General features: G+C 57.1%; 1 protein-coding gene across 1 annotated transcript in view; it reads right to left on the bottom strand.

The window, feature by feature from the left end:
* The window catches only part of LOC140396005 (integrin alpha-D-like), an 86,983-nt gene that overhangs the window by 32,397 nt on the left and 35,573 nt on the right, over positions 1 to 19,013 (bottom strand). The gene's annotated exons all lie outside the window — the stretch shown is intronic.

The following is a 19,013-nucleotide window of genomic DNA, read 5'->3' as shown; positions in this document are numbered from 1 at the left end:
TCAGACTCTCTCGGTCAGACTCTCTCGGTCAGACTCACTCGGTCAGACTCTCTCGGTCAGACTCTCTCGGTCAGACTCTCTCGGTCAGAGTCACTCGGTCAGACTCTCTCGGTCAGACTCTCTCGGTCAGACTCACTCGGTCAGACTCACTCGGTCAGAGTCACTCGGTCAGACTCACTCGGTCAGACTCTCTCGGTCAGACTCTCTCGGTCAGACTCTCTCGGTCAGACTCTCTCGGTCAGAGTCACTCGGTCAGACTCACTCGGTCAGAGTCTCTCGGTCAGACTCACTCGGTCAGACTCACTCGGTCAGAGTCACTCGGTCAGAGTCACTCGGTCAGAGTCACTCGGTCAGAGTCTCTCGGTCAGACTCACTCGGTCAGACTCACTCGGTCAGAGTCACTCGGTCAGACTCTCTCGGTCAGACTCTCTCGGTCAGACTCTCTCGGTCAGAGTCACTCGGTCAGAGTCACTCGGTCAGACTCACTCGGTCAGAGTCACTCGGTCAGACTCTCTCGGTCAGACTCTCTCGGTCAGAGTCACTCGGTCAGAGTCACTCGGTCAGACTCACTCGGTCAGAGTCTCTCGGTCAGACTCACTCGGTCAGACTCACTCGGTCAGACTCACTCGGTCAGAGTCACTCGGTCAGACTCACTCGGTCAGAGTCACTCGGTCAGACTCACTCGGTCAGAGTCACTCGGTCAGAGTCTCTCGGTCAGACTCTCTCGGTCAGACTCACTCGGTCAGACTCACTCGGTCAGACTCACTCGGTCAGAGTCACTCGGTCAGAGTCTCTCGGTCAGACTCACTCGGTCAGAGTCACTCGGTCAGAGTCACTCGGTCAGACTCACTCGGTCAGACTCTCTCGGTCAGACTCACTCGGTCAGACTCACTCGGTCAGACTCACTCGGTCAGACTCACTCGGTCAGAGTCACTCGGTCAGAGTCTCTCGGTCAGACTCTCTCGGTCAGAGTCTCTCGGTCAGAGTCACTCGGTCAGACTCTCTCGGTCAGAGTCACTCGGTCAGAGTCACTCGGTCAGACTCACTCGGTCAGAGTCACTCGGTCAGACTCTCTCGGTCAGAGTCACTCGGTCAGACTCACTCGGTCAGACTCACTCGGTCAGACTCTCTCGGTCAGAGTCACTCGGTCAGACTCACTCGGTCAGACTCTCTCGGTCAGACTCTCTCGGTCAGACTCTCTCGGTCAGATTCTCTCGGTCAGAGTCTCTCGGTCAGACTCACTTGGTCAGGCTCTCTCGGTCAGACTCTCTCGGTCAGACTCACTCGGTCAGACTCTCTCGGTCAGACTCACTCGGTCAGAGTCATTCGGTCAGAGTCACTCGGTCAGAGTCACTCGGTCAGACTCACTCGGACAGAGTCACTCGGTCAGACTCACTCGGTCAGAGTCACTCGGTCAGAGTCACTCGGTCAGACTCTCTCGGTCAGAGTCACTCGGTCAGACTCTCTCGGTCAGACTCACTCGGTCAGAGTCACTCGGTCAGAGTCACTCGGTCAGACTCTCTCGGTCAGACTAACTCGGTCAGAGTCACTCGGTCAGAGTCACTCGGTCAGACTCTCTCGGTCAGACTCACTCGGTCAGACTCACTCGGTCAGAGTCACTCGGTCAGACTCTCTCGGTCAGACTCACTCGGTCAGACTCACTCGGTCAGAGTCACTCGGTCAGACTCTCTCGGTCAGACTCTCTCGGTCAGACTCACTCGGTCAGAGTCACTCGGTCAGAGTCACTCGGTCAGACTCTCTCGGTCAGAGTCTCTCGGTCAGACTCTCTCGGTCAGACTCACTCGGTCAGACTCACTCGGTCAGAGTCACTCGGTCAGACTCTCTCGGTCAGACTAACTCGGTCAGAGTCACTCGGTCAGAGTCACTCGGTCAGACTCTCTCGGTCAGACTCACTCGGTCAGACTCACTCGGTCAGAGTCACTCGGTCAGACTCTCTCGGTCAGACTCACTCGGTCAGACTCACTCGGTCAGAGTCACTCGGTCAGACTCTCTCGGTCAGACTCTCTCGGTCAGACTCTCTCGGTCAGACTCACTCGGTCAGACTCACTCGGTCAGACTCTCTCGGTCAGAGTCACTCGGTCAGACTCTCTCGGTCAGACTCTCTCGGTCAGACTCTCTCGGTCAGACTCTCTCGGTCAGAGTCACTCGGTCAGACTCTCTCGGTCAGACTCACTCGGTCAGAGTCACTCGGTCAGAGTCACTCGGTCAGAGTCACTCGGTCAGACTCACTCGGTCAGACTCTCTCGGTCAGACTCTCTCGGTCAGAGTTACTCGGTCAGAGTCACTCGGTCAGACTCACTCGGTCAGACTCTCTCGGTCAGACTCTCTCGGTCAGAGTCACTCGGTCAGACTCACTCGGTCAGACTCTCTCGGTCAGACTCTCTCGGTCAGACTCACTCGGTCTGAGTCACTCGGTCAGACTCACTCGGTCAGACTCTCTCGGTCAGACTCTCTCGGTCAGAGTCACTCGGTCAGAGTCACTCGGTCAGACTCTCTCGGTCAGAGTCACTCGGTCAGAGTCACTCGGTCAGACTCTCTCGGTCAGACTCTCTCGGTCAGAGTCTCTCGGTCAGACTCACTCGGTCAGACTCTCTCGGTCAGAGTCTCTCGGTCAGACTCACTCGGTCAGAGTCACTCGGTCAGAGTCACTCGGTCAGACTCACTCGGTCAGACTCACTCGGTCAGACTCACTCGGTCAGAGTCACTCGGTCAGAGTCACTCGGTCAGAGTCACTCGGTCAGACTCACTCGGTCAGAGTCACTCGGTCAGACTCACTCGGTCAGACTCTCTCGGTCAGAGTCACTCGGTCAGAGTCACTCGGTCAGACTCTCTCGGTCAGAGTCACTCGGTCAGAGTCACTCGGTCAGACTCTCTCGGTCAGACTCTCTCGGTCAGAGTCTCTCGGTTAGACTCACTCGGTCAGACTCTCTCGGTCAGAGTCTCTCGGTCAGACTCACTCGGTCAGACTCACTCGGTCAGAGTCACTCGGTCAGAGTCACTCGGTCAGAGTCACTCGGTCAGACTCACTCGGTCAGACTCTCTCGGTCAGACTCTCTCGGTCAGACTCTCTCGGTCAGACTCACTCGGTCAGACTCTCTCGGTCAGACTCTCTCGGTCAGACTCTCTCGGTCAGAGTCACTCGGTCAGACTCTCTCGGTCAGACTCTCTCGGTCAGACTCTCTCGGTCAGACTCACTCGGTCAGAGTCACTCGGTCAGACTCACTCGGTCAGACTCTCTCGGTCAGACTCTCTCGGTCAGACTCTCTCGGTCAGAGTCACTCGGTCAGACTCACTCGGTCAGAGACACTCGGTCAGAGTCACTCGGTCAGATTCACTCGGTCAGACTCACTCGGTCAGACTCACTCGGTCAGAGTCACTCGGTCAGACTCACTCGGTCAGACTCTCTCGGTCAGACTCTCTCGGTCAGACTCTCTCGGTCAGAGTCTCTCGGTCAGACTCACTCGGTCCGACTCACTCGGTCAGAGTCACTCGGTCAGACTCACTCGGTCAGACTCACTCGGTCAGACTCTCTCGGTCAGACTCTCTCGGTCAGACTCACTCGGTCAGACTCACTCGGTCAGAGTCACTCGGTCAGACTCACTCGGTCAGACTCACTCGGTCAGAGTCACTCGGTCAGACTCACTCGGTCAGAGTCTCTCGGTCAGACTCTCTCGGTCAGAGTCACTCGGTCAGAGTCACTCGGTAATACTCACTCGGTCAGACTCACTCGGTCAGAGTCACTCGGTCAGACTCTCTCGGTCAGACTCACTCGGTCAGACTCTCTCGGTCAGAGTCACTCGGTCAGAGTCACTCGGTCAGACTCTCTCGGTCAGAGTCACTCGGTCAGAGTCACTCGGTCAGACTCACTCGGTCAGAGTCACTCGGTCAGAGTCACTCGGTCAGACTCACTCGGTCAGACTCACTCGGTCAGAGTCACTCGGTCAGACTCACTCGGTCAGAGTCACTCGGTCAGAGTCACTCGGTCAGACTCACTCGGTCAGACTCTCTCGGTCAGACTCTCTCGGTCAGACTCTCTCGGTCAGACTCACTCGGTCAGACTCTCTCGGTCAGACTCTCTCGGTCAGACTCACTCGGTCAGAGTCACTCGGTCAGACTCAGTCGGTCAGAGTCACTCGGTCAGAGTCACTCGGTCAGAGTCACTCGGTCAGACTCACTCGGTCAGACTCTCTCGGTCAGAGTCACTCGGTCAGACTCTCTCGGTCAGAGTCACTCGGTCAGACTCTCTCGGTCAGAGTCACTTGATCAGACTCACTCGGTCAGAGTCACTCGGTCAGAGTCACTCGGTCAGAGTCACTCGGTCAGACTCTCTCGGTCAGACTCACTCGGTCAGAGTCACTCGGTCAGACTCACTCGGTCAGAGTCACTCGGTCAGAGTCACTCGGTCAGACTCACTCGGTCAGACTCACTCGGTCAGAGTCACTCGGTCAGACTCTCTCGGTCAGACTCACTCGGTCAGACTCTCTCGGTCAGAGTCACTCGGTCAGACTCACTCGGTCAGAGTCACTCGGTCAGACTCTCTCGGTCAGAGTCACTCGGTCAGACTCTCTCGGTCAGACTCACTCGGTCAGACTCACTCGGTCTGAGTTACTCGGTCAGAGTCACTCGGTCAGACTCTCTCGGTCAGACTCTCTCGGTCAGACTCACTCGGTCAGAGTCACTCGGTCAGAGTCACTCGGTCAGAGTCACTCGGTCAGACTCTCTCGGTCAGAGTCACTCGGTCAGACTCTCTCGGTCAGAGTCACTCGGTCAGACTCACTCGGTCAGACTCTCTCGGTCAGAGTCACTCGGTCAGAGTCACTCGGTCAGACTCTCTCGGTCAGACTCTCTCGGTCAGAGTCACTCGGTCAGACTCACTCGGTCAGACTCACTCGGTCAGAGTCACTCGGTCAGACTCTCTCGGTCAGAGTCACTCGGTCAGAGTCACTCGGTCAGACTCACTCGGTCAGAGTCACTCGGTCAGACTCTCTCGGTCAGACTCACTCGGTCAGAGTCACTCGGTCAGACTCACTCGGTCAGAGTCACTCGGTCAGAGACACTCGGTCAGACTCTCTCGGTCAGACTCTCTCGGTCAGAGTCACTCGGTCAGACTCTCTCGGTCAGACTCTCTCGGTCAGACTCTCTCGGTCAGACTCTCTCGGTCAGAGTCACTCGATCAGACTCACTCGGTCAGACTCTCTCGGTCAGAGTCACTCGGTCAGAGTCACTCGGTCAGACTCACTCGGTCAGACTCACTCGGTCAGAGTCACTCGGTCAGAGTCACTCGGTCAGACTCACTCGGTCAGAGTCACTCGGTCAGAGTCACTCGGTCAGAGACACTCGGTCAGAGACACTCGGTCAGAGTCTCCCGGTCAGAGTCTCTCGGTCAGACTCTCTCGGTCAGAGTCACTCGGTCAGACTCTCTCGGTCAGAGTCACTCGGTCAGACTGTCTCGGTCAGAGTCTCCCGGTCAGAGTCTCTCGGTCAGACTCACTCGGTCAGAGTCTCCCGGTCAGAGTCTCTCGGTCAGACTCACTCGGTCAGACTCACTCGGTCAGACTCTCTCGGTCAGAGTCTCTCGGTCAGAGACACTCGGTCAGACTCTCTCGGTCAGTCTCACTCGGTCAGAGTCACTCGGTCAGAGACACTCGGTCAGACTCTCTCGGTCAGACTCACTCGGTCAGAGTCACTCGGTCAGAGACACTCGGTCAGACTCTCTCGGTCAGACTCTCTCGGTCACAGTCTCTCGGTCAGACTCTCTCGGTCAGACTCACTCGGTCAGAGTCACTCGGTCAGAGACACTCGGTCAGACTCACTCGGTCAGACTCTCTCGGTCAGACTCTCTCGGTCAGAGTCTCCCGGTCAGACTCACTCGGTCAGAGTCTCTCGGTCAGACTCTCTCGGTCAGACTAACTCGGTCAGAGTCACTCGGTCAGACTCTCTCGGTCAGACTAACTCGGTCAGAGTCACTCAGTCAGACTCTCTCGGTCAGAGTCTCTCGGTCAGACTCACTCGGTCAGAGTCACTCGGTCAGACTCTCTCGGTCAGACTCTCTCGGTCAGACTCACTCGGTCAGAGTCACTCGGTCAGAGACACTCGGTCAGACTCACTCGGTCAGAGTCACTCGGTCAGACTCACTCGGTCAGAGTCACTCGGTCAGAGTCACTCGGTCAGACTCACTCGGTCAGACTCACTCGGTCAGACTCACTCGGTCAGAGTCACTCGGTCAGAGTCTCTCGGTCAGACTCTCTCGGTCAGACTCTCTCGGTCAGAGTCACTCGGTCAGACTCACTCGGTCAGACTCTCTCGGTCAGACTCACTCGGTCAGACTCACTCGGTCAGACTCTCTCGGTCAGGCTCTCTCGGTCAGACTCTCTCGGTCAGAGTCACTCGATCAGACTCACTCGGTCAGAGTCACTCGGTCAGAGACACTCGGTCAGACTCTCTCGGTCAGACTCTCTCGGTCAGACTCACTCGGTCAGACTCACTCGGTCAGACTCTCTCGGTCAGAGTCACTCGGTCAGAGACACTCGGTCAGACTCACTCGGTCAGATTCTCTCGGTCAGAGTCACTCGGTCAGACTCTCTCGGTCAGACTCTCTCGGTCAGACTCTCTCGGTCAGACTCTCTCGGTCAGAGTCACTCGATCAGACTCACTCGGTCAGAGTCACTCGGTCAGAGACACTCGGTCAGACTCACTCGGTCAGACTCTCTCGGTCAGAGTCACTCGGTCAGAGTCACTCGGTCAGACTCTCTCGGTCAGACTCTCTCGGTCAGACTCTCTCGGTCAGACTCTCTCGGTCAGAGTTACTCGGTCAGACTCACTCGGTCAGAGTCACTCGGTCAGACTCTCTCGGTCAGACTCTCTCGGTCAGACTCTCTCGGTCAGACTCTCTCGGTCAGACTCTCTCGGTCAGAGTCACTCGGTCAGACTGTCTCGGTCAGACTCACTCGGTCAGAGTCACTCGGTCAGAGTCACTCGGTCAGAGTCACTCGGTCAGACTCACTCGGTCAGAGTCACTCGGTCAGACTCACTCGGTCAGAGTCACTCGGTCAGACTCTCTCGGTCAGACTCACTCGGTCAGAGTCACTCGGTCAGAGTCACTCGGTCAGAGTCTCTCGGTCAGAGTCACTCGGTCAGACTCACTCGGTCAGAGTCACTCGGTCAGAGTCACTCGGTCAGAGTCACTCGGTCAGAGTCACTCGGTCAGAGTCACTCGGTCAGACTCACTCGGTCAGAGTCACTCGGTCAGAGTCACTCGGTCAGACTCTCTCGGTCAGAGTCTCTCGGTCAGACTCTCTCGGTCAGAGTCTCTCGGTCAGAGTCTCTCGGTCAGACTCACTCGGTCAGACTCACTCGGTCAGACTCACTCGGTCAGAGTCACTCGGTCAGAGTCACTCGGTCAGAGTCTCTCGGTCAGACTCACTCGGTCAGACTCACTCGGTCAGAGTCACTCGGTCAGACTCTCTCGGTCAGACTCTCTCGGTCAGACTCTCTCGGTCAGAGTCACTCGGTCAGAGTCACTCGGTCAGACTCACTCGGTCAGAGTCACTCGGTCAGACTCTCTCGGTCAGACTCACTCGGTCAGAGTCACTCGGTCAGAGTCACTCGGTCAGACTCACTCGGTCAGACTCACTCGGTCAGACTCACTCGGTCAGAGTCTCTCGGTCAGACTCACTCGGTCAGACTCACTCGGTCAGAGTCACTCGGTCAGAGTCACTCGGTCAGACTCTCTCGGTCAGAGTCACTCGGTCAGAGTCACTCGGTCAGAGTCACTCGGTCAGACTCTCTCGGTCAGAGTCACTCGGTCAGAGTCACTCGGTCAGACTCTCTCGGTCAGACTCACTCGGTCAGACTCACTCGGTCAGACTCACTCGGTCAGAGTCACTCGGTCAGACTCTCTCGGTCAGAGTCTCTCGGTCAGACTCACTCGGTCAGAGTCACTCGGTCAGACTCTCTCGGTCAGACTCACTCGGTCAGACTCACTCGGTCAGACTCACTCGGTCAGACTCTCTCGGTCAGAGTCACTCGGTCAGAGTCACTCGGTCAGAGTCACTCGGTCAGAGTCACTCGGTCAGACTCTCTCGGTCAGACTCACTCGGTCAGACTCACTCGGTCAGACTCACTCGGTCAGAGTCACTCGGTCAGACTCTCTCGGTCAGAGTCTCTCGGTCAGACTCACTCGGTCAGACTCACTCGGTCAGACTCTCTCGGTCAGAGTCTCTCGGTCAGACTCACTCGGTCAGACTCACTCGGTCAGAGTCACTCGGTCAGACTCACTCGGTCAGACTCTCTCGGTCAGACTCTCTCGGTCAGACTCTCTCGGTCAGACTCTCTCGGTCAGAGTCTCTCGGTCAGACTCACTCGGTCAGACTCACTCGGTCAGAGACACTCGGTCAGAGTCACTCGGTCAGAGTCACTCGGTCAGAGTCTCTCGGTCAGACTCTCTCGGTCAGACTCACTCGGTCAGACTCTCTCGGTCAGAGTCTCTCGGTCAGAGTCTCTCGGTCAGACTCACTCGGTCAGACTCTCTCGGTCAGAGTCTCTCGGTCAGAGTCGCTCGGTCAGAGTCGCTCGGTCAGACTCACTCGGTCAGACTCACTCGGTCAGAGTCACTCGGTCAGAGTCTCTCGGTCAGACTCACTCGGTCAGACTCTCTCGGTCAGAGTCTCTCGGTCAGAGTCGCTCGGTCAGAGTCGCTCGGTCAGAGTCACTCGGTCAGACTCACTCGGTCAGACTCACTCGGTCAGAGTCACTCTGTCAGACTCTCTCGGTCAGACTCACTCGGTCAGACTCTCTCGGTCAGACTCACTCGGTCAGACTCTCTCGGTCAGACTCTCTCGGTCAGAGTCACTCGGTCAGACTCTCTCGGTCAGACTCACTCGGTCAGACTCACTCGGTCAGAGTCACTCGGTCAGACTCTCTCGGTCAGACTCTCTCGGTCAGACTCTCTCGGTCAGAGTCACTCGGTCAGACTCTCTCGGTCAGACTCACTCGGTCAGAGTCACTCGGTCAGAGTCACTCGGTCAGAGTCACTCGGTCAGACTCACTCGGTCAGAGTCACTCGGTCAGACTCACTCGGTCAGACTCACTCGGTCAGAGTCACTCGGTCAGACTCTCTCGGTCAGACTCACTCGGTCAGAGTCACTCGGTCAGAGTCACTCGGTCAGACTCTCTCGGTCAGACTCTCTCGGTCAGACTCACTCGGTCAGAGTCACTCGGTCAGAGTCACTCGGTCAGAGTCTCTCGGTCAGAGTCACTCGGTCAGACTCACTCGGTCAGAGTCACTCGGTCAGACTCACTCGGTCAGAGTCACTCGGTCAGAGTCACTCGGTCAGAGTCACTCGGTCAGACTCACTCGGTCAGAGTCACTCGGTCAGAGTCACTCGGTCAGAGTCACTCGGTCAGACTCACTCGGTCAGAGTCACTCGGTCAGACTCTCTCGGTCAGAGTCTCTCGGTCAGACTCACTCGGTCAGACTCTCTCGGTCAGAGTCTCTCGGTCAGACTCACTCGGTCAGACTCTCTCGGTCAGAGTCTCTCGGTCAGACTCACTCGGTCAGACTCACTCGGTCAGAGTCACTCGGTCAGAGTCACTCGGTCAGAGTCACTCGGTCAGACTCACTCGGTCAGAGTCACTCGGTCAGACTCTCTCGGTCAGAGTCTCTCGGTCAGAGTCTCTCGGTCAGACTCTCTCGGTCAGAGTCTCTCGGTCAGAGTCTCTCGGTCAGACTCACTCGGTCAGACTCACTCGGTCAGACTCACTCGGTCAGAGTCACTCGGTCAGAGTCACTCGGTCAGAGTCTCTCGGTCAGACTCACTCGGTCAGACTCACTCGGTCAGAGTCACTCGGTCAGACTCTCTCGGTCAGACACTCTCGGTCAGACTCTCTCGGTCAGAGTCACTCGGTCAGAGTCACTCCGTCAGACTCACTCGGTCAGAGTCACTCGGTCAGACTCTCTCGGTCAGACTCACTCGGTCAGAGTCACTCGGTCAGAGTCACTCGGTCAGACTCACTCGGTCAGACTCACTCGGTCAGACTCACTCGGTCAGAGTCTCTCGGTCAGACTCACTCGGTCAGACTCACTCGGTCAGAGTCACTCGGTCAGAGTCACTCGGTCAGAGTCACTCGGTCAGACTCTCTCGGTCAGAGTCACTCGGTCAGAGTCACTCGGTCAGACTCTCTCGGTCAGACTTACTCGGTCAGACTCACTCGGTCAGACTCACTCGGTCAGAGTCACTCGGTCAGACTCTCTCGGTCAGAGTCTCTCGGTCAGACTCACTCGGTCAGAGTCACTCGGTCAGACTCTCTCGGTCAGACTCACTCGGTCAGACTCACTCGGTCAGACTCACTCGGTCAGAGTCACTCGGTCAGACTCACTCGGTCAGACTCTCTCGGTCAGAGTCACTCGGTCAGAGTCACTCGGTCAGAGTCACTCGGTCAGAGTCACTCGGTCAGACTCTCTCGGTCAGACTCACTCGGTCAGACTCACTCGGTCAGACTCACTCGGTCAGAGTCACTCGGTCAGACTCTCTCGGTCAGAGTCTCTCGGTCAGACTCACTCGGTCAGACTCACTCGGTCAGACTCTCTCGGTCAGAGTCTCTCGGTCAGACTCACTCGGTCAGACTCACTCGGTCAGAGTCACTCGGTCAGACTCACTCGGTCAGACTCACTCGGTCAGACTCTCTCGGTCAGAGTCTCTCGGTCAGACTCTCTCGGTCAGACTCTCTCGGTCAGACTCTCTCGGTCAGAGTCTCTCGGTCAGACTCACTCGGTCAGACTCACTCGGTCAGAGACACTCGGTCAGAGTCACTCGGTCAGAGTCACTCGGTCAGAGTCTCTCGGTCAGACTCTCTCGGTCAGACTCTCTCGGTCAGACTCACTCGGTCAGACTCTCTCGGTCAGAGTCTCTCGGTCAGAGTCTCTCGGTCAGACTCACTCGGTCAGACTCTCTCGGTCAGAGTCTCTCGGTCAGAGTCGCTCGGTCAGAGTCGCTCGGTCAGAGTCACTCGGTCAGACTCACTCGGTCAGACTCACTCGGTCAGAGTCACTCGGTCAGAGTCTCTCGGTCAGACTCACTCGGTCAGACTCTCTCGGTCAGAGTCTCTCGGTCAGAGTCGCTCGGTCAGAGTCGCTCGGTCAGAGTCACTCGGTCAGACTCACTCGGTCAGACTCACTCGGTCAGAGTCACTCTGTCAGACTCTCTCGGTCAGACTCACTCGGTCAGACTCTCTCGGTCAGACTCACTCGGTCAGACTCTCTCGGTCAGACTCTCTCGGTCAGAGTCACTCGGTCAGAGTCACTCGGTCAGAGTCACTCGGTCAGACTCTCTCGGTCAGACTCACTCGGTCAGACTCACTCGGTCAGAGTCACTCGGTCAGAGTCACTCGGTCAGACTCTCTCGGTCAGACTCTCTCGGTCAGAGTCACTCGGTCAGACTCTCTCGGTCAGACTCACTCGGTCAGAGTCACTCGGTCAGAGTCACTCGGTCAGAGTCACTCGGTCAGAGTCACTCGGTCAGACTCACTCGGTCAGAGTCACTCGGTCAGACTCACTCGGTCAGACTCACTCGGTCAGACTCACTCGGTCAGACTCACTCGGTCAGAGTCACTCGGTCAGACTCTCTCGGTCAGACTCACTCGGTCAGACTCTCTCGGTCAGACTCTCTCGGTCAGACTCTCTCGGTCAGACTCACTCGGTCAGACTCACTCGGTCAGAGTCACTCGGTCAGACTCTCTCGGTCAGACTCTCTCGGTCAGACTCTCTCGGTCAGAGTCACTCGGTCAGACTCACTCGGTCAGACTCACTCGGTCAGAGTCACTCGGTCAGACTCACTCGGTCAGACTCACTCGGTCAGACTCACTCGGACAGAGTCACTCGGTCAGACTCTCTCGGTCAGACTCTCTCGGTCAGACTCACTCGGTCAGACTCACTCGGACAGAGTCACTCGGTCAGACTCTCTCGGTCAGACTCTCTCGGTCAGAGTCACTCGGTCAGAGTCACTCGGTCAGACTCACTCGGTCAGAGTCTCTCGGTCAGACTCACTCGGTCAGACTCACTCGGTCAGACTCACTCGGTCAGAGTCACTCGGTCAGACTCACTCGGTCAGAGTCACTCGGTCAGACTCACTCGGTCAGAGTCACTCGGTCAGAGTCTCTCGCTCAGACTCTCTCGGTCAGACTCACTCGGTCAGACTCACTCGGTCAGACTCACTCGGTCAGAGTCACTCGGTCAGAGTCTCTCGGTCAGACTCACTCGGTCAGAGTCACTCGGTCAGACTCTCTCGGTCAGACTCACTCGGTCAGACTCACTCGGTCAGACTCACTCGGTCAGACTCACTCGGTCAGAGTCACTCGGTCAGAGTCTCTCGGTCAGACTCTCTCGGTCAGAGTCTCTCGGTCAGAGTCACTCGGTCAGACTCTCTCGGTCAGAGTCACTCGGTCAGAGTCACTCGGTCAGACTCACTCGGTCAGAGTCACTCGGTCAGACTCTCTCGGTCAGAGTCACTCGGTCAGACTCACTCGGTCAGACTCACTCGGTCAGACTCTCTCGGTCAGATTCTCTCGGTCAGAGTCTCTCGGTCAGACTCACTCGGTCAGACTCTCTCGGTCAGACTCACTCGGTCAGACTCTCTCGGTCAGACTCACTCGGTCAGAGTCACTCGGTCAGAGTCACTCGGTCAGAGTCACTCGGTCAGACTCACTCGGACAGAGTCACTCGGTCAGAGTCTCTCGGTCAGACTCACTCGGTCAGAGTCACTCGGTCAGAGTCACTCGGTCAGAGTCTCTCGGTCAGACTCACTCGGTCAGACTCACTCGGTCAGACTCTCTCGGTCAGACTCTCTCGGTCAGACTCTCTCGGTCAGACTCTCTCGGTCAGAGTCACTCGGTCAGACTCTCTCGGTCAGACTCACTCGGTCAGACTCACTCGGTCAGACTCACTCGGACAGAGTCACTCGGTCAGACTCTCTCGGTCAGACTCTCTCGGTCAGAGTCACTCGGTCAGAGTCACTCGGTCAGACTCACTCGGTCAGAGTCACTCGGTCAGACTCTCTCGGTCAGACTCTCTCGGTCAGAGTCACTCGGTCAGAGTCACTCGGTCAGAGTCACTCGGTCAGACTCTCTCGGTCAGACTCACTCGGTCAGACTCACTCGGTCAGAGTCACTCGGTCAGACTCTCTCGGTCAGACTCTCTCGGTCAGACTCTCTCGGTCAGACTCTCTCGGTCAGAGTCACTCGGTCAGACTCTCTCGGTCAGACTCTCTCGGTCAGACTCACTCGGTCTGAGTCACTCGGTCAGAGTCACTCGGTCAGAGTCACTCGGTCAGACTCACTCGGTCAGACTCACTCGGTCAGAGTCACTCGGTCAGACTCACTCGGTCAGAGTCACTCGGTCAGACTCTCTCGGTCAGACTCACTCGGTCAGAGTCACTCGGTCAGAGTCACTCGGTCAGACTCTCTCGGTCAGACTCTCTCGGTCAGACTCACTCGGTCAGAGTCACTCGGTCAGAGTCTCTCGGTCAGAGTCTCTCGGTCAGAGTCACTCGGTCAGACTCACTCGGTCAGAGTCACTCGGTCAGACTCACTCGGTCAGAGTCACTCGGTCAGAGTCACTCGGTCAGAGTCACTCGGTCAGAGTCACTCGGTCAGAGTCACTCGGTCAGAGTCACTCGGTCAGACTCATCGGTCAGAGTCACTCGGTCAGAGTCTCTCGGTCAGACTCACTCGGTCAGACTCTCTCGGTCAGAGTCTCTCGGTCAGACTCACTCGGTCAGACTCTCTCGGTCAGAGTCTCTCGGTCAGACTCACTCGGTCAGACTCACTCGGTCAGAGTCACTCGGTCAGAGTCACTCGGTCAGACTCACTCGGTCAGACTCTCTCGGTCAGACTCTCTCGGTCAGACTCTCTCGGTCAGACTCACTCGGTCAGACTCTCTCGGTCAGACTCTCTCGGTCAGACTCTCTCGGTCAGACTCACTCGGTCAGAGTCACTCGGTCAGACTCTCTCGGTCAGACTCTCTCGGTCAGACTCTCTCGGTCAGAGTCACTCGGTCAGACTCACTCGGTCAGACTCACTCGGTCAGACTCACTCGGACAGAGTCACTCGGTCAGACACTCTCGGTCAGACTCTCTCGGTCAGACTCACTCGGTCAGACTCACTCGGACAGAGTCACTCGGTCAGACTCTCTCGGTCAGACTCTCTCGGTCAGAGTCACTCGGTCAGAGTCACTCGGTCAGACTCACTCGGTCAGAGTCTCTCGGTCAGACTCACTCGGTCAGACTCACTCGGTCAGACTCACTCGGTCAGACTCACTCGGTCAGAGTCACTCGGTCAGACTCACTCGGTCAGAGTCACTCGGTCAGACTCTCTCGGTCAGAGTCACTCGGTCAGACTCTCTCGGTCAGACTCTCTCGGTCAGACTCACTCGGTCAGACTCACTCGGTCAGACTCACTCGGTCAGAGTCACTCGGTCAGAGTCTCTCGGTCAGACTCACTCGGTCAGAGTCACTCGGTCAGACTCACTCGGTCAGACTCTCTCGGTCAGACTCACTCGGTCAGACTCACTCGGTCAGACTCACTCGGTCAGACTCACTCGGTCAGACTCACTCGGTCAGAGTCTCTCGGTCAGAGTCTCTCGGTCAGAGTCACTCGGTCAGACTCTCTCGGTCAGAGTCACTCGGTCAGAGTCACTCGGTCAGACTCACTCGGTCAGAGTCACTCGGTCAGACTCTCTCGGTCAGAGTCACTCGGTCAGACTCACTCGGTCAGACTCACTCGGTCAGACTCTCTCGGTCAGATTCTCTCGGTCAGAGTCTCTCGGTCAGACTCACTCGGTCAGACTCTCTCGGTCAGACTCACTCGGTCAGACTCTCTCGGTCAGACTCACTCGGTCAGAGTCACTCGGTCAGAGTCACTCGGTCAGAGTCACTCGGTCAGACTCACTCGGACAGAGTCACTCGGTCAGAGTCTCTCGGTCAGACTCACTCGGTCAGAGTCACTCGGTCAGAGTCACTCGGTCAGAGTCTCTCGGTCAGACTCACTCGGTCAGACTCTCTCGGTCAGACTCTCTCGGTCAGACTCTCTCGGTCAGACTCTCTCGGTCAGACTCTCTCGGTCAGACTCTCTCGGTCAGACTCACTCGGTCAGACTCACTCGGTCAGAGTCACTCGGTCAGAGTCACTCGGTCAGACTCTCTCGGTCAGACTAACTCGGTCAGAGTCACTCGGTCAGAGTCACTCGGTCAGACTCTCTCGGTCAGACTCACTCGGTCAGACTCACTCGGTCAGAGTCACTCGGTCAGACTCTCTCGGTCAGACTCTCTCGGTCAGACTCACTCGGTCAGAGTCACTCGGTCAGACTCTCTCGGTCAGACTCTCTCGGTCAGACTCACTCGGTCAGAGTCACTCGGTCAGAGTCACTCGGTCAGACTCTCTCGGTCAGAGTCTCTCGGTCAGACTCTCTCGGTCAGACTCACTCGGTCAGAGTCACTCGGTCAGAGTCACTCGGTCAGACTCTCTCGGTCAGACTAACTCGGTCAGAGTCACTCGGTCAGAGTCACTCGGTCAGACTCTCTCGGTCAGACTCACTCGGTCAGACTCACTCGGTCAGAGTCACTCGGTCAGACTCTCTCGGTCAGACTCTCTCGGTCAGACTCACTCGGTCAGACTCACTCGGTCAGAGTCACTCGGTCAGACTCTCTCGGTCAGACTCTCTCGGTCAGACTCTCTCGGTCAGACTCTCTCGGTCAGACTCTCTCGGTCAGACTCTCTCGGTCAGAGTCACTCGGTCAGACTCTCTCGGTCAGACTCACTCGGTCAGAGTCACTCGGTCAGAGTCACTCGGTCAGAGTCACTCGGTCAGACTCACTCGGTCAGACTCTCTCGGTCAGACTCTCTCGGTCAGAGTTACTCGGTCAGAGTCACTCGGTCAGACTCACTCGGTCAGACTCTCTCGGTCAGACTCTCTCGGTCAGAGTCACTCGGTCAGACTCACTCGGTCAGACTCTCTCGGTCAGACTCTCTCGGTCAGACTCACTCGGTCTGAGTCACTCGGTCAGACTCACTCGGTCAGACTCTCTCGGTCAGACTCTCTCGGTCAGAGTCACTCGGTCAGAGTCACTCGGTCAGACTCTCTCGGTCAGAGTCACTCGGTCAGAGTCACTCGGTCAGAGTCACTCGGTCAGACTCTCTCGGTCAGACTCTCTCGGTCAGAGTCTCTCGGTCAGACTCACTCGGTCAGACTCTCTCGGTCAGAGTCTCTCGGTCAGACTCACTCGGTCAGACTCACTCGGTCAGAGTCACTCGGTCAGAGTCACTCGGTCAGACTCACTCGGTCAGACTCACTCGGTCAGACTCACTCGGTCAGAGTCACTCGGTCAGACTCACTCGGTCAGAGTCACTCGGTCAGAGTCACTCGGTCAGACTCACTCGGTCAGACTCTCTCGGTCAGAGTCACTCGGTCAGACTATCTCGGTCAGAGTCACTCGGTCAGAGTCACTCGGTCAGACTCTCTCGGTCAGACTCTCTCGGTCAGAGTCTCTCGGTCAGACTCACTCGGTCAGACTCTCTCGGTCAGAGTCTCTCGGTCAGACTCACTCGGTCAGAGTCACTCGGTCAGAGGCACTCGGTCAGAGTCACTCGGTCAGACTCACTCGGTCAGACTCACTCGGTCAGACTCTCTCGGTCAGACTCACTCGGTCAGACTCACTCGGTCAGACTCTCTCGGTCAGACTCTCTCGGTCAGACTCTCTCGGTCAGACTCTCTCGGTCAGAGTCACTCGGTCAGATTCACTCGCTCAGACTCACTCGGTCAGAGTCACTCGGTCAGACTCTCTCGGTCAGAGTCACTCGGTCAGACTCTCTCGGTCAGAGTCTCTCGGTCAGACTCTCTCGGTCAGACTCTCTCGGTCAGACTCTCTCGGTCAGAGTCACTCGGTCAGACTCACTCGGTCAGAGACACTCGGTCAGAGTCACTCGGTCAGATTCACTCGGTCAGACTCACTCGGTCAGACTCACTCGGTCAGAGTCACTCGGTCAGACTCACTCGGTCAGACTCTCTCGGTCAGACTCTCTCGGTCAGAGTCTCTCGGTCAGACTCACTCGGTCAGACTCACTCGGTCAGAGTCACTCGGTCAGAGTCACTCGGTCAGACTCACTCGGTCAGACTCACTCGGTCAGACTCTCTCGGTCAGACTCTCTCGGTCAGACTCACTCGGTCAGACTCACTCGGTCAGAGTCACTCGGTCAGAGTCACTCGGTCAGACTCACTCGGTCAGAGTCACTCGGTCAGACTCTCTCGGTCAGACTCTCTCGGTCAGACTCTCTCGGTCAGACTCTCTCGGTCAGACTCTCTCGGTCAGAGTCACTCGGTCAGAGTCACTCGGTCAGAGTCACTCGGTCAGACTCTCTCGGTCAGACTCACTCGGTCAGAGTCACTCGGTCAGAGTCTCTCGGTCAGACTCACTCGGTCACAGTCTCTCGGTCAGACTCTCTCGGTCAGACTCTCTCGGTCAGAGTCACTCGGTCAGAGTCACTCGGTCAGACTCACTCGGTCAGAGTCACTCGGTCAGAGACACTCGGTCAGAGACACTCGGTCAGAGTCACTCGGTCAGACTCACTCGGTCAGAGTCACTCGGTCAGAGTCACTCGGTCAGACTCACTCGGTCAGACTCACTCGGTCAGACTCTCTCGGTCAGAGTCACTCGGTCAGAGTCACTCGGTCAGACTCACTCGGTCAGAGTCACTCGGTCAGACTCACTCGGTCAGAGTCACTCGGTCAGAGTCTCCCGGTCAGAGTCTCTCGGTCAGACTCACTCGGTCACAGTCTCTCGGTCAGACTCTCTCGGTCAGAGTCACTCGGTCAGAGACACTCGGTCAGACTCTCTCGGTCAGACTCTCTCGGTCAGAGTCACTCGGTCAGAGTCACTCGGTCAGAGTCACTCGGTCAGACTCTCTCGGTCAGAGTCTCTCGGTCAGACTCTCTCGGTCAGACTCTCTCGGTCAGACTCTCTCGGTCAGAGTCACTCGGTCAGACTCTCTCGGTCAGAGTCACTCGGTCAGACTCTCTCGGTCAGAGTCTCTCGGTCAGACTCACTCGGTCAGACTCACTCGGTCAGACTCACTCGGTCAGACTCACTCGGTCAGAGTCACTCGGTCAGACTCTCTCGGTCAGACTCACTCGGTCAGAGTCACTCGGTCAGACTCTCTCGGTCAGAGTCACTCGGTCAGACTCTCTCGGTCAGAGTCTCTCGGTCAGACTCACTCGGTCAGACTCACTCGGTCAGACTCACTCGGTCAGACTCACTCGGTCAGAGTCACTCGGTCAGACTCTCTCGGTCAGACTCACTCGGTCAGAGTCACTCGGTCAGACTTACTCGGTCAGACTCACTCGGTCAGACTCACTCGGTCAGACTCACTCGGTCAGACTCACTCGGTCAGAGTCACTCGGTCAGACTCTCTCGGTCAGACTCACTCGGTCAGAGTCACTCGGTCAGACTCTCTCGGTCAGACTCACTCGGTCAGACTCACTCGGTCAGACTCACTCGGTCAGACTCACTCGGTCAGAGTCTCTCGGTCAGACTCTCTCGCTCAGAGTCTCTCGGTCAGAGTCACTCGGTCAGACTCACTCGGTCAGACTCACTCGGTCAGAGTCACTCGGTCAGACTCACTCGGTCAGACTCACTCGGTCAGACTCACTCGGTCAGACTCACTCGGTCAGACTCACTCGGTCAGACTCACTCGGTCAGACTCACTCGGTCAGAGTCACTCGGTCAGACTCTCTCGGTCAGACTCTCTCGGTCAGACTCTCTCGGTCAGAGTCACTCGGTCAGACTCACTCGGTCAGAGTCACTCGGTCAGACTCACTCGGTCAGAGTCACTCGGTCAGACTCTCTCGGTCAGACTCTCTCGGTCAGACTCTCTCGGTCAGACTCTCTCGGTCAGAGACACTCGGTCAGAGACACTCGGTCAGAGACACTCGGTCAGACTCTCTCGGTC

This window comes from Scyliorhinus torazame, chromosome 19 (genome assembly GCF_047496885.1).
Source record: "Scyliorhinus torazame isolate Kashiwa2021f chromosome 19, sScyTor2.1, whole genome shotgun sequence".
Classification (NCBI taxonomy): Eukaryota; Metazoa; Chordata; class Chondrichthyes; order Carcharhiniformes; family Scyliorhinidae; genus Scyliorhinus; species Scyliorhinus torazame.
Note: the sequence above shows the minus strand (reverse complement) of the source record. Positions and strands in the feature narration are given on the sequence as shown.